The sequence below is a fragment of the Panthera uncia genome (assembly GCF_023721935.1).
Source record: "Panthera uncia isolate 11264 chromosome B2 unlocalized genomic scaffold, Puncia_PCG_1.0 HiC_scaffold_24, whole genome shotgun sequence".
In the NCBI taxonomy this organism is placed as follows: domain Eukaryota; kingdom Metazoa; phylum Chordata; class Mammalia; order Carnivora; family Felidae; genus Panthera; species Panthera uncia.
This window is the reverse complement of record NW_026057580.1, coordinates 17,751,020-17,764,321: the sequence shown is the minus strand read 5'-3', so window position 1 is coordinate 17,764,321 and position 13,302 is coordinate 17,751,020.

The window sequence follows — 13,302 nt, the reverse complement described above, 5'->3', positions numbered from 1 at the left end:
GGATACAAGGAGATTTTTTTTATATTTCTTTACTCTTATTTTTATATTTCTTTACTCATTTCAATATTTGGATACAAGGAGATTATGTGCATTACAAAAGTAAGACACATCTCTCTCCCATCCTGTGACATACATAAAATACAGTCAATGAATAGACTACCCATTGGTTGTATTGGACCTATCCATTAATTGTATTCGGTTTACCCATTATTGGTTTATCCATATAATGATCTTTTGAGTAATTGTCAAGTGAGTCATCAGGCATACTAATGTCAGAAGAACATTTATCTTCATCCCTGGGATGCTATAAGTAGGATGGTACTTTGGACCTGACATATTTAATAACTGGAACTCATTATAAATTTTATAAATTTAGAATTTGTTCTTAGAAATTAAGTGCATGTATGATAGGAAATCTTAACTCGCCTCTGTATTATCAGGTGCTGTGATTGGTCTTAGCTAACTAACCAAGTTATCATTTGGTTATGGAAAGTTGCAGCCCAGTTTCATACTGGATAAAAATTGCAGGTGTTGTAAGAGAAAATTCCTACACTATACGATCATTTGCAAATCAAGCTCTTCTCTTCTTTCCAATTGTTTTCAGAAAATTCTGAAACACTGAAGCTGAATATCAGTTTTAATGATACAGTATAAATATGGACATAGTCTGTTGGAAAAAATTATCTCAAAATGACAGGATGCCACACACATGCACATACACACACACACACACACACACACACACACATACGTGCACACACACACGTCTTCCTTACAATCAAAACCAAGGCTATATTTTTAGCAAACAATATCTAATTATGTTTTTTATGCAGATATTGATGTGACCACATGTGAATAATTTTGATATTTTTAAAAAAAATTTAAAACATGGACATTGTTATCCACTTGGTAATTATAAATTATATAATAATGTTAGTCTCTCAGGTTTCATCCTCCTAATAGGTGACATTTATTTGTGGGAAATAGGGGTGCCTGGGTGGCTCAGTTGGTTAACTGTCTAACTCTTGGTTTTGGCTCAGGCCATGATCTCACAGTCATGAGCTCTAGCTCTGAGTCAGGCTTAAGATTAAGGTTCTCCCTTTACTTCTGCCCCATCCCCACATGCCTAAGCGCTCTTTCTCTCTCTCTCTCTCTCTCTCTCTCTCTCTCTCTTTCAAAAAAAAAATTTGTTTAATTAAATACATAAATACAATAAAATATTTGTGGGAAATAACTTAACCTTTCTTACATAAAACACTCTATAGGGTTAATAGAAACTCCTACATCCCCAGCCTCATTTTGTCCTGAATTCTTTCCTAAAAAATATTTTTTATATTAAAATATTTTCAAAAATACTTTAGATAACATAGGATCTATATCTTCCCCTGAGAGTAAACCAATTTGTCAGAAACAATTTCTATATCAATTGTTTTATTTTCCCACTAATATTTGATACAAATTCTGTTATAAACAAAGTGTCTAAATACACAGTGTTTGTCCCTGAATTTTCTTTTCTGCTGTCTTGGTTTATTTATACAACCCTGTGACTTTTTCTCAATAATGGCTTAATATTTGTCTTAATATCTGATAGAGTAAGTGGCCCTTCTTTTATCTTCTTTTAAAAAATTATCTATTAATGAACTCTTCTGCTTAGTAGTTGAAGTATCATTAGAAAAATAACTGCTACTATGAATTTGAACTCTTTGGCTTCTAATTACTTTGTTAAAATTTTAATTTAAGGGATCACCTTTGAATCACCTACAAATCAAGAAGTTTTGGAAAACAATTTTGTTTTCCTTTAATTTTTTTAATGCTTTTTTTAAATTTAAAAAATTATTTTAATTTTTTAAATTTATTTTTGAGAGAGAGACAGAGTACAAGCAGGGCAGGAGCAGAGAGAGAGGGAGAAATAGAATCTGAAGCAGACTCCAGGCTCTGAGCTGTCAACACAGATCCAGACACAGGGCTAGAACCCATGAACCGTGAGATCATGACCTGAGCTGAAGTTGGATGCTTAACCAACTGAGCCACCTAGGCGGCCCTGTAACACAATTTTCTTTATTTCAGGAAATGAAACTACATGTTGTGCAAGAATTTAGTGTGCAAGATCTTACAGAAAAATAAAATATTTGTGATCTGGGTGGTTTAGTCATTTCATTTTGTCCCTATATTTATCTGAGTTCCTTTGCATTTATTAAGAAAACAAATTTGGTGCTCAGACACCAGATTTAAACCTGAAAAAAATAGATATCATCAGTGTAACACCACAAACCATGTGGGGCATTTTCCTGGTCTCTACTTTGCTTTGGGAGGTCATGATCAAGTCATCTGTACTGACAGTGGGGAAATGTGTCCTTGCGGTTAGATGTCTAACAGGTGAGTCGCTCACAATCCTCAGGTCAGCTCTGCCACTTTTGACATGTGCTCTTGGGAAAATTGTTTATCCTCTATAAATCCCAGCTATCTCATCTGTAATAGGTGACTGTGAACAGATTGCAGCAGTTTCAATGTGAGAATTAAATGAGATGACATATGTTAAACTGCTGTCAGGATGCCTAGAACATCAAAACTGCTCAATAAATCATGGTTGTGGCTATAACATGTCTTAGAAAAAGAACACAGAAAGAAAAGAACACAGAAGAACCCCACATTTGACAAACAAAAATTAAACAATACTAAATTGTCTTACTATTTAGTAATTTGTTCTAATATTTATGTAAGAGTAGTATGTTACTGAAAAACATAGACAAACAGATAAAATTTTAGATAGGTAAAACAGGTACTTTAAAATGCTTGCATTGTTCATCTATCCACAGTGTTACTGTAGGATTCTACAGTAACTTGTTAAAACTAGTTCTACTTAAATAAGCAGGAAAGAGGATTATACCACTATTTTTTTACCTTTATTAACAATGAGAAAAGCTCATGGAAAATTTTTTTTACAATGCCAACTTAGTAGATCATGGCTATTTTCCTAATAGAGTTTATGGCTTTGTAAAAGAGAAATGTTAATATTTAATAAGAGATTGATTCATTTTGTTCATAAAACAAATGATTAAATTGGCTTATAGGCATACAGACTATTGGGCAACTTAGCACCCAGACTCTGTGGAGTGCACATTCCTTATCAGTTTTCAACAGAAATGTGAATCGAAGCTAAAATGCACTAAATTTTTAACCACTTACTAATAGGACAGATTATAGATTATTTCCATTTCTTATGTTGTATTTCAAAGTTGATTTTTAGGCTACTTTTAAAAGTTACCCCTCTGTGATACAAATACACCCTATTTTTCAGTATAAAGAGATATTTATTAAAATAGAATATATTCTGGTTCTTATAAGACATTTCAATGTTTCAAAGTGAATTCACAGCACACAACATCCGACCTTTGACTGCAATGGAAATAAATTATAAATCAATTACAGAATTTATCTGGAACATTCTCAATTGTTTTCTGACACTAAATAACTCACAAATAAATAGGTCACAAAGCCCGAGACAATAATTGAAAATTAAGAAACTACTGGAACTAAATGAAACTAAAACCAAATATCCAGTAATTTGGTTAAAAATTAAAGCAGTGCTTACGGGGAAGTTTATATTACTAAATGCCTATGTTAGAAAAGAAGGAAGTTCTTATTTTATAATTCTAGGTAATCAGGACAATATGGTATTTTCATCAAGATGAACAGAGCCTAGAACAAACATAGACATAAGTGACCAAGTTATTTTCAACAAAGTTGAAAAACATTCTGTTGGAAAAGAAAAGCCCCTTCAACAAATAATGTTGCAACAGTATGGTATCCATATGCGTAAAAACTGAACGTTGATCTATACACTGAAATTTATGCAGAAATTAACTCAAAATGGATCCTTGACATAAATGAAACATCTAAAACATCTGGAAGAAACAAAGACATGTGTGAGTTGGTAGGCAGTTTTCTTAGAATCAATGAAAAATAAAGTTCATAAGTGAAAAAAATGATAATTTGGCCTTTTTCAAAATTAGAAACGTGTAATTGATACACTGTTAAGCAACAAAACACCATTCAGGGGCGCCAGGGTGGCTCAGTCAGTTGAACCTCTGACTCTTGATCTCGGCTCAGGTCATGATTTCCCCATTTGTGAGACTGAACCCCATGACAGGCTCTACTCTGACAACTCAGAGGCTTCTTGGGATTCTCTCTCTCCCTCTCTTTCTGCCTCTCTCTCAAAATAAATTAATAATAATAATAAACACAATTCTTCAAAATTGCATATGTGATACTGAAATTGTTTCCAAGTTTACATAAAAATTCTGACAACAAAAAGACCTATATGTATGTATATATATATGTATAAATTTGCAAGGTTTTGAACACATGCTTCACTGCAGAAGATACAGACAGGAAATAAACACATGAAAAGATGTTCAACATCATTTATTGTTAGAGAATTCCAAATTAAATGATGAAATAGAACTATAAACCATTAGAACAAAAATTAAGAAGACTAAGTAAAAGAAGGTATAGCAGTTGGAACTTGAACACACTGTTGTTGGAAATGTTAACTGGTACAACCATATTTGAAAAGAGTTGGCAGCTTCTTAGAAGTAAAAAAATTTACAACTATCAGTCTTGTCCATTCCATTCCTAAGGATTTAACCAAGAAAAATGAAATCGTATATCCATACAAATATTTGTACATGAACGTTCATAACAACTTTTTCTTTGATAGTAAAGAAACCAGAAACTATTATAAATACATCAATAAGTGAATAAGAGCCATCCAATGTTCTAGGTAATAAATAATTAGGAGTAAGTTTTCCCTCGGATCAACTGAACAAGGATTTGAAAAATTACTAGGTACACATAGCTGTGATTTGGAAGCGCGGGTAAGAATACATCAGCTTGCCAAAAAGTAGCCATAGTGTCCCTGTTTGTGATTAAAATTGGAGATACAATAGAAATGTTGCTGAGACCAAGATTTCCTGGATTAGGGTGTAGAAAGTGAGTGGCGGAAAAGTAAGCATGACAGTGTGTATTCAGAACAATAATTGGAATAAAAATTAACCTACTTAGACCACTGCAAAGTTGTGAGATACCCACCCAAACAGAGTGACTTAAATAAATTGTCATTAGAATATTAGCAGAAGCTGGAGTTGAACCTACATAAGCGTTATGTAGTCATGTTATCTAATTCTCTATGCACACTCATCCTAAAACAATAGCTTTTTAAACAATTGCAAAAAAAAATTATATGTGTATGTAAAACTTGAAGATCTCTAGATTCTTCCCAATAATAGAGAAAATACCATATGTTCTCAAAGGAATTCCTTCTGAAATAATTAGAGCTCATTTTTAAGATGTACTTTAAATATATACCTGTGGATTCTTAAATCGTTAAGCAGATTAAACTTTCTAAAAAATAATGCCAGTAGCTAACTCTCTATGGAGAGTTGGTGGTGTCTTCCAGTGCTTATGGTCCTATAGTCTAGTCTATATTCCATAAAATTCCATATTAACTTACCCATAGATTTCCAATCTGGGACTGTAGTTACACATTGATATCCTATATAAGAACAGACACACACAAAAAATACTATCATCTCTATAAAATGATTTTTCCTTTCCCTACATACTCAAAGAATTTGAGAGTAATTTCTGGTTGAAACAATATTGTTATCCTTTAGAGCTACTCCTCGAAGTTTTAGCTCTATCAAAAGCTTTTATTTATAATTGATGAGATAAATATTTAAAAATAAGAAAATTGAAAGGTGCCAGGAAATGTAGTTGTGGATATTCTCATATGTTTTACACTCACAGAGTGAACCAATAGAACTCTGAGTATCAATTTATTTATTGTTAAATCTCTACAAATCCATGAAACTTAGTTCTGCATAAATTAATAGAATGTGTTTTCCTTCCTTATCAAATCTCTTTGTACTCATTTCTTGCTTAACTTCTGTGCTCTGTCTTCTCTCTGCAATCCCTTGGTATAGAATGTGCTCAGTTCAGGCTTTTCAATTACTCAGATTCATATTTCCTGAGGCAAGGCAGAAATTCATGTGGACTAGATTACTAAAGACTTATATTGCCTACCCTAGAGAAGCAACTCAGTACCTAAGCTGGCCACTGCTGATGTCTGATGCAGTAAGGACAAGAGATGAATACATTTTCCTGGGTTTCCAAAGCTGCATTAATATCCTTGGTGTGGAAAGTTCAAATAAGAGTTAAGGTATTTTTGAGACGAGAGACACAAGACACAATGCAGAGGAAGGCAGGCATGATTGTCGGGTGGACCCCCCTGGATTTGATTTCCACATATTTTGGGTCACTCTGAACTGGAATTCCTGGCCACTGTACTGTAAGGACCTGAGATGCAGGAGGGGGTTGGATTTGGAGTCAATAGGTGAGTAAGGGGCTACCCAACTGTAGACCTGGGGGACAATGTGGAGCTCAGAGCAGTGAATTAGCAATGTGGCCTTCTTTGTCCCAGGGGAAAGGCTGATCACTCCTGAATACCGTGCTCCATCAAAACCCATGCCATGAATGAATGGCTAATTGAACAAATGTTTATTTTAAGGTCTTTGCTTTATGAACACCTCTATGTGGTTCCTTTCAAGTCATACCCATAGGCTTCTCTGATTTGCATTCACCCTTCTCCATCAGCTTGAAGTGACAGAGACTCAAATGTTAGTTCATTTGATTTCAGAGTTTGCTCATCATCTGTTACTGTCAATTTCTCACCAAATCTGAGCACCACAAGTTCACTCACAAATAAGACAATACTGCCAACAGAGATACTGCTGAATCTGCCTCCTTTCATAGGGTGTTTTTTGTATGATCAGTGATGCATTTTTTTAAAGAAAATTTAAAAAAATTTTTTTTCAACGTTTTTTTTTTTAATTTTATTTTTGGGACAGAGAGAGACAGAGCATGAACTGGGGAGGGGCAGAGAGAGAGGGAGACACAGAATCGGAAACAGGCTCCAGGCTCCGAGCCATCAGCCCAGAGCCTGATGCGGGGCTCGAACTCACAGACCGCGAGATCGTGACCTGGCTGAAGTCGGACGCTTAACCGACTGCGCCACCCAGGCGCCCCTAAAGAAAATTTTAATGTTTATTTATTTTTGAGAGAAAGAGAGAGGGTGCACACATGTCCGAGGTTGGGGAGGCCAGAGAAAGAGGGAGACAGAGGATCCAAAGTGGGCTCTGGACTAACAGCAGAGAGCCCAATGCGGGGCTCAAACTCATGAACCCAAAGGTCATGACCCGAGCCGAAGTCAGACACTTAACCTATTGAGCCACCCAGGCACCCTAGTGATGCATTTTAAAAAGTAAAAACAAGGGGTACCTGGGTGGTTCAGTTGGTTAAGTATCTGGCTCTTGACTTCAGCACAGGTCAGGATTCATGGTTCATGGGTTTGAACTCCACATTGGGCTGTGTGCTAACAGTGTGGAGCCTGCTTGGGATTCTCTCCCTCCCTCCCTGTCTCCCCTTCACCTGATCATGTGCTTGCTCTCTCTCTCTCTCTCTCTCTCTCTCTCTCTCAATAAATAAACTTTTAAAAATAAATAAATAAAAAGTAAAAACAAGAAAATATCTTGGAACAATATGTACAAATAATTATTATAAATGGGTAACCTGTGTGCTAGAAAATATACACTTTATTTAAGGGATACAAGTATGTGTGACAAAAAGATAGGAACAATAAAAAATCATTCTACAATCCTATTGCACATGTACACTTGGCCCACTGAGTTCTTCTGATAATTTGGAACCCAGGGAAAAGTAATTCCCTCAACATATGGTTTAGAGAAGATAGTTAACCTCTTCAGTTCCTCTCCTTACACATTTGATTTTATAGGAAGTCACAAAACCATAAAGTATCAATCTCATTTGTAAATTGCATTTGTGATATTTATAATAATAAAAAACAATAGCCTCTACTCCTTTTGTAGCACAGAGATCCCCTAAAATATACGACATTTACCTTTTTTTTTAATTCTGTGGCATTAGTGCTGAGAAGCATCACATACATTCACATAATTGTGAATTAAGTGATGTCTCTTTTTTGTTGTTGTTGAAGCCACAGTTGTGCAAAACCACCATTCATCTCCAGAAATTCTTAGTCTTCCAAACTCAAACCATACCCATGAAACCATCACTCCTCATTTTCCCCTGCCCCCAGCTCCACATTCTACTTTCTGTATTTACTAGTTTGACTATGTTAAGTACCTCCTATAAATGGAAACACACAATATTTGTCCTTTTTCAACTTGCTTATTTCACATAGTAAATATCCCCCAATCTGTGTTAATCCATGTTATAGCATGTGTCAGAATATCATTCCTTTTTAAGGCAAAATTCTCTCCCATTGGATGCATAGACCACATTTTGTTGATCCACTGATCTGTCAACAGCCATTTGGCTTATTTTTACCTTTCAGCTATTGCAAATTATGTTCCTAGGAACACAGGTGAGCAAATATCTCTTTGAGTTTCTGCTTCCAATACTTTTATACACAAAATGAAAGTATTGGATTATTAGTAATTTTATTTTCAATATCTGAAGAAACTACTATACTCTTTTTCACAGCAGCTATATAGTTTTACATTCCTACCAAAAGTTCACAAGCATTCCAATTTCAGCACTTCCTCACCAACACCTGTATATTCTGTTTTGTTTTGTTCTGTTTTGTTTTATAGCAACTTGCTAATGGGTATGAGTTGGCATCATATTATGGTTTTGATCTGTAGTATTGAACACCCTTCATGGGCTTATTGTCCGTTTGTGTGTATTCCCTGGAATAATATCTATTCAAGTCCTTAGCCCATTTTTAAAAATTTATTTTTAATTCCAGTATAATTAAAGTGCAATGTTACATTAGTTTCATGTGCACAATATAGTGATTCAACAATTCTATGAATTACTCAGTGCTCATCAAGATAAGTGTGCTTTTAATCCCCTTCACCTATTTCATCCATCCCCTCACCCCCCTCTCCTCTGTTTATCATCTGTTTTCTGTAGAAGAGTCTGTTTTTGGTTTATCTCTTTTTTGTTGTTGTTCACTTGTTTTGCTTCTTAAATTCCACATATGAGTGAAATCATATGGTATTTGTCTTTCTCTGACTTAATTTCATTTACTTTGGCCCATTTTTTAATGAGACTGTTTTTTTCCCCTTAATTATACTTGTGTTGCAGGAATTCTGTGTTTTGGATACTAACCCCTTCTCAGGTATATGTTTTGCACATAGTTTTCCCATTCCGTGGGTAGCATTTTCACTCTGCTTACTGTGCCCTTTACTACACAGAAAATTTTAACTTGATGTTATCCAATTGCCCATGCTTTCAGTCTCATGTTCAAGAATCATTACCAAATCTAATGTCATAAAGTGTTTCCCTGTTTTCTTCTAAGAGTTTTACAGTTTTAGTACTTACATTTAGGTTTTTAATCCATTTTGAGTTAATTTTTTTAAATGATTATTTTTGAGAGAATGAGAGAGTATGAGCAAGGGAGATGCAGAGAGAGAGGAAGAGAGAGAATCCCAAGCAGGCTCCACACTGTCAGCGCAGAGACAAACAAGGGGCTCAATCTCACCAAACGTGAGATTATGACCTGAGCTGAAATCAAGAGTTGGACGCTTAACCGACTGAGTCGCCCATGTGCCCCTTGAGTTCAATTTTTATATGGTATAAAGTCAGGGTACAACTTCATTCTTTGTCATTTGGATATTCAGTTTCCCCAGCACCATTTGTTGAAAACACTGTTTTCCCCATTAAATGGCTTGGGACTCTTTCTGAATATTATTTGACAACATATGTAAGGGTTTATTCTTGGGCTCTCTATCCTTTCCACTGGTCCACATGCTTGTCTTTATGCCAACACTACATGGCATTTATTACAGTATGTCCCTTGATTTTTATGAAACAGCCAAGCAGACCTCTTTGTTACCTGATTTTCCACACAGGTTTGACAAGAAAAAGGGAAGGAGTCAGGGTTGATGATAGCCACTCATGTTTCTTAGGGAAAACTCATAAATAGACTTTCTGGTTTCAATAAGAATGAGTCAGGGAAGGTTGACACATGATTCTGATTGTCCCTGAATATATTAGGAAATATGATTGAGAAATTAGTCTCATGCACAGCCATGCACAGCCTCTGTACAGAATATCAATATTCAAGTTCCCTTCGAACATTGGCCTGTTCATTACAAAGTAATCAATGCCACTTCTTTTTTTACCTATAGTTTCCCTCTACTCATCACTCATATCCCATAAAAAATGCATGTTGGGATTTTTAAAATAGATAAATCCAAAAGCCAACTTATTTCCAAAGAAAAATAAAAGGACAATAAATAGAAAAAATGGCAATAATCAAGTCACCTTCCTCTGCCAATATTATTTCCTCTGCCTGGTTGCCATCATTTCCATCTGTGAGTGTGCATAAACAAGTTTAACTAACAATTGTTGGTGAGGATGTGTTGAAATTGGAGCCCTTGAGCCCTGTTGTTGGGAACGTATAATGATGCAGTCACTGTGATAGGCAATATGCCAATTCCTCAAAACATTAAACATAGAACTAGCATATGATTCAGTAAGTCCACTTTCAGGTATTATTCCCAAAAGAATTGAAAACAGAGACTAGACTAGAGGTTCACACAATCAAGTTCATAATAGCATCATTTATGATAGCAAAAAGGTGGAAGCAACCCAAGTGTCCATCAATGGATGAATGGATAAGCAAAAGGTGATGTGTACATACGATGGAATATAATTCCACCTTAAAAAGGAAGGAAATTCTGAGCCTTGCTACAACACGGATGAAACTTGAAGACATGCTAAATGATATAAGCCAGTCACATAGGGACAAATACTGTAAGGTTCCACTTAGATGAGTGACCTGGAGAAGTCAAGTTCAACAGAGAGTAGCATGGTGGTTTCCAAGGGCTGGGAAAGAGTGGGATATGGAGAACCATTGTTTAAGGGATAGAGTCTCAATGTGAGAAGATGAAAAAAAAATCCTAAAGATGAATGATGGAGGTTACACAACAATGTGAATATACTTAATGCCATTAAACTTCACACTTAAAAATGATTTCAAAAATGGTAAATTTTCTGTTATGTATATTTTTTCACAATAAAGAAAGGAAAAGAAAAAATCTTAATCTAGCTTCTGTCTTCATACAGCAAATTGTGAAGAAATCTTCCCCATTTTTTTTTTTTGGTTAGAACATCCATTTACTAAATTAACACTGTTCTCAACATAGAAACAAATAACACTTCAGAAATTTTGTTTTTTTTTTTTTTCAACATTTTTTATTTATTTTTGGGACAGAGAGAGACAGAGCATGAACGGGGGAGGGGCAGAGAGAGAGGGAGACACAGAATCGGAAACAGGCTCCAGGCTCCGAGCCATCAGCCCAGAGCCTGACGCGGGGCTCGAACTCACGGACCGCGAGATCGTGACCTGGCCGAAGTCGGACGCTCAACCGACTGCGCCACCCAGACGCCCCCAGAAATTTTGTTTTTACAAGTATTTTTTAAATGTTTATTTATTTTTGAGAGAGACAGAGACAGAGTGTGAGCAGAGCAGAGGCGGAGAGAAAGGGAGACAAAATCCGGAGCAGGCTCCAAGCTCTGAGCAAGCTGTCAGCACAAAGCCTGACGCGGGGCTTGAACTCACAAACCGCGAGAACATGACCTGAGCCAAAGTTGGATGCTTAACCAACTGAGCCACCTAGGGGCCCCTGTTTTTACAAATATTTTAAACATTGTATTACAAACATTACACAATGGTGGATACATCCATTCACTGAAATAACACTATTCTAATGGAGGGGAACATGCAGTACTTACAGTCTTTCCTTCAGCTTTATCGAGGTGTAATTGACATATAGCATTGTGTAAGTGTAAAGTGTACAACATTATGCTTCAATACATGTATATATTGCAAAAATGATTGATACAATATAAGAAGCCTATTTTAAGGTTAGAGTTGTAACTTTTCTTTTGATAACTGACTTCATTTAACCCATTACATGTGTTCAATACAGATTTAATTAACTCATGTAAATCAGATATAGTTACCTACTGTTAATAAAATTAAAGTTTTATATCTTTAAGACCAGTCTATTTTCTCAGTGACTGTGGCTTTTTTGAGACAATGTTGTATAACCATGCTAATTTCTTTCAGTTAGCTCCTGTTCCTGAGCTAATGAAGGCATTAGCTGTCATGAAAAAATACAAGGTCTTGAATGAGGTCACATGGTGGTAGAACAAGCCTGCAAATCCACTTGCTATTTTACTGAGATAAAATAGCTCATTGTTCACGTACTATGTTGTGGAGATAGATGTTTATTGGATCATATCTTTTACCTTATTTTTCCCCAGTAGCACTTACTGAATTTTGTTTAATTGGTACCTGAAATCCTAATTTATAGTAATCAACAGGGCCTCAGTTTATTAACATCAATGTCATCTACTCCTCTCTTGATACAGCCTGAGCTAACACTGTTGCAACCTTTGTTAATGCTAGAGCTAAAGATGGAGTTCAACATAACCACATCAAATCATGTGAGTTATAGCTGTTAAGGTTGACATGATTCAATGGATGGCATAACTGAAAACTTTTTAGTCACTTTTCATTTACTTCTCCTCACTTTTTCATTTACTTCTTTTTCAAATCAATCACTAAAGCAATCTACAAAACAGAGTCTCATTACTTAATAATTAAGGCAAATATTACTTAATTGAAAGTGGTTTATATGTGTCATGTATTCATTGTAACTTCCATAAACATATGAAAAGCAGGAATAAACAACATCGCACGTCCTTGATTTACAAATATTTGTTCAGCAGTGACTACAAAATATAATGCATATAGATGGGAGGTCGTCCCTTCATGTCAAAGGAATCACAGAAGATATATGAACAATATGACCTAGTATTAAAAATAAATAAGTTCCAAAAGGTACACTAGAAATATAGGACTAGTGCCAGAGCAGCATAAAATGGATGCTGTTTAGAGACTTGGTAAGAGTACAACAAGTAGACTACAGGATATTAGGGATGTGACTGGTTCAGGAATGTGCAGCTAATTCACAGCCACTTGGTAAAAAATATATATATATGTATGGATATATATATGTATATATATTTTTAATATATATATTAAAATATATGTATATATTTTATATATATATATATATAAATGTATATATATATTTAATATATAACACTTCAGAAATTTTGTGTTTTTTTTTTTTTCAACATTTTTTATTTATTTTTGGGACAGAGAGAGACAGAGCATGAACG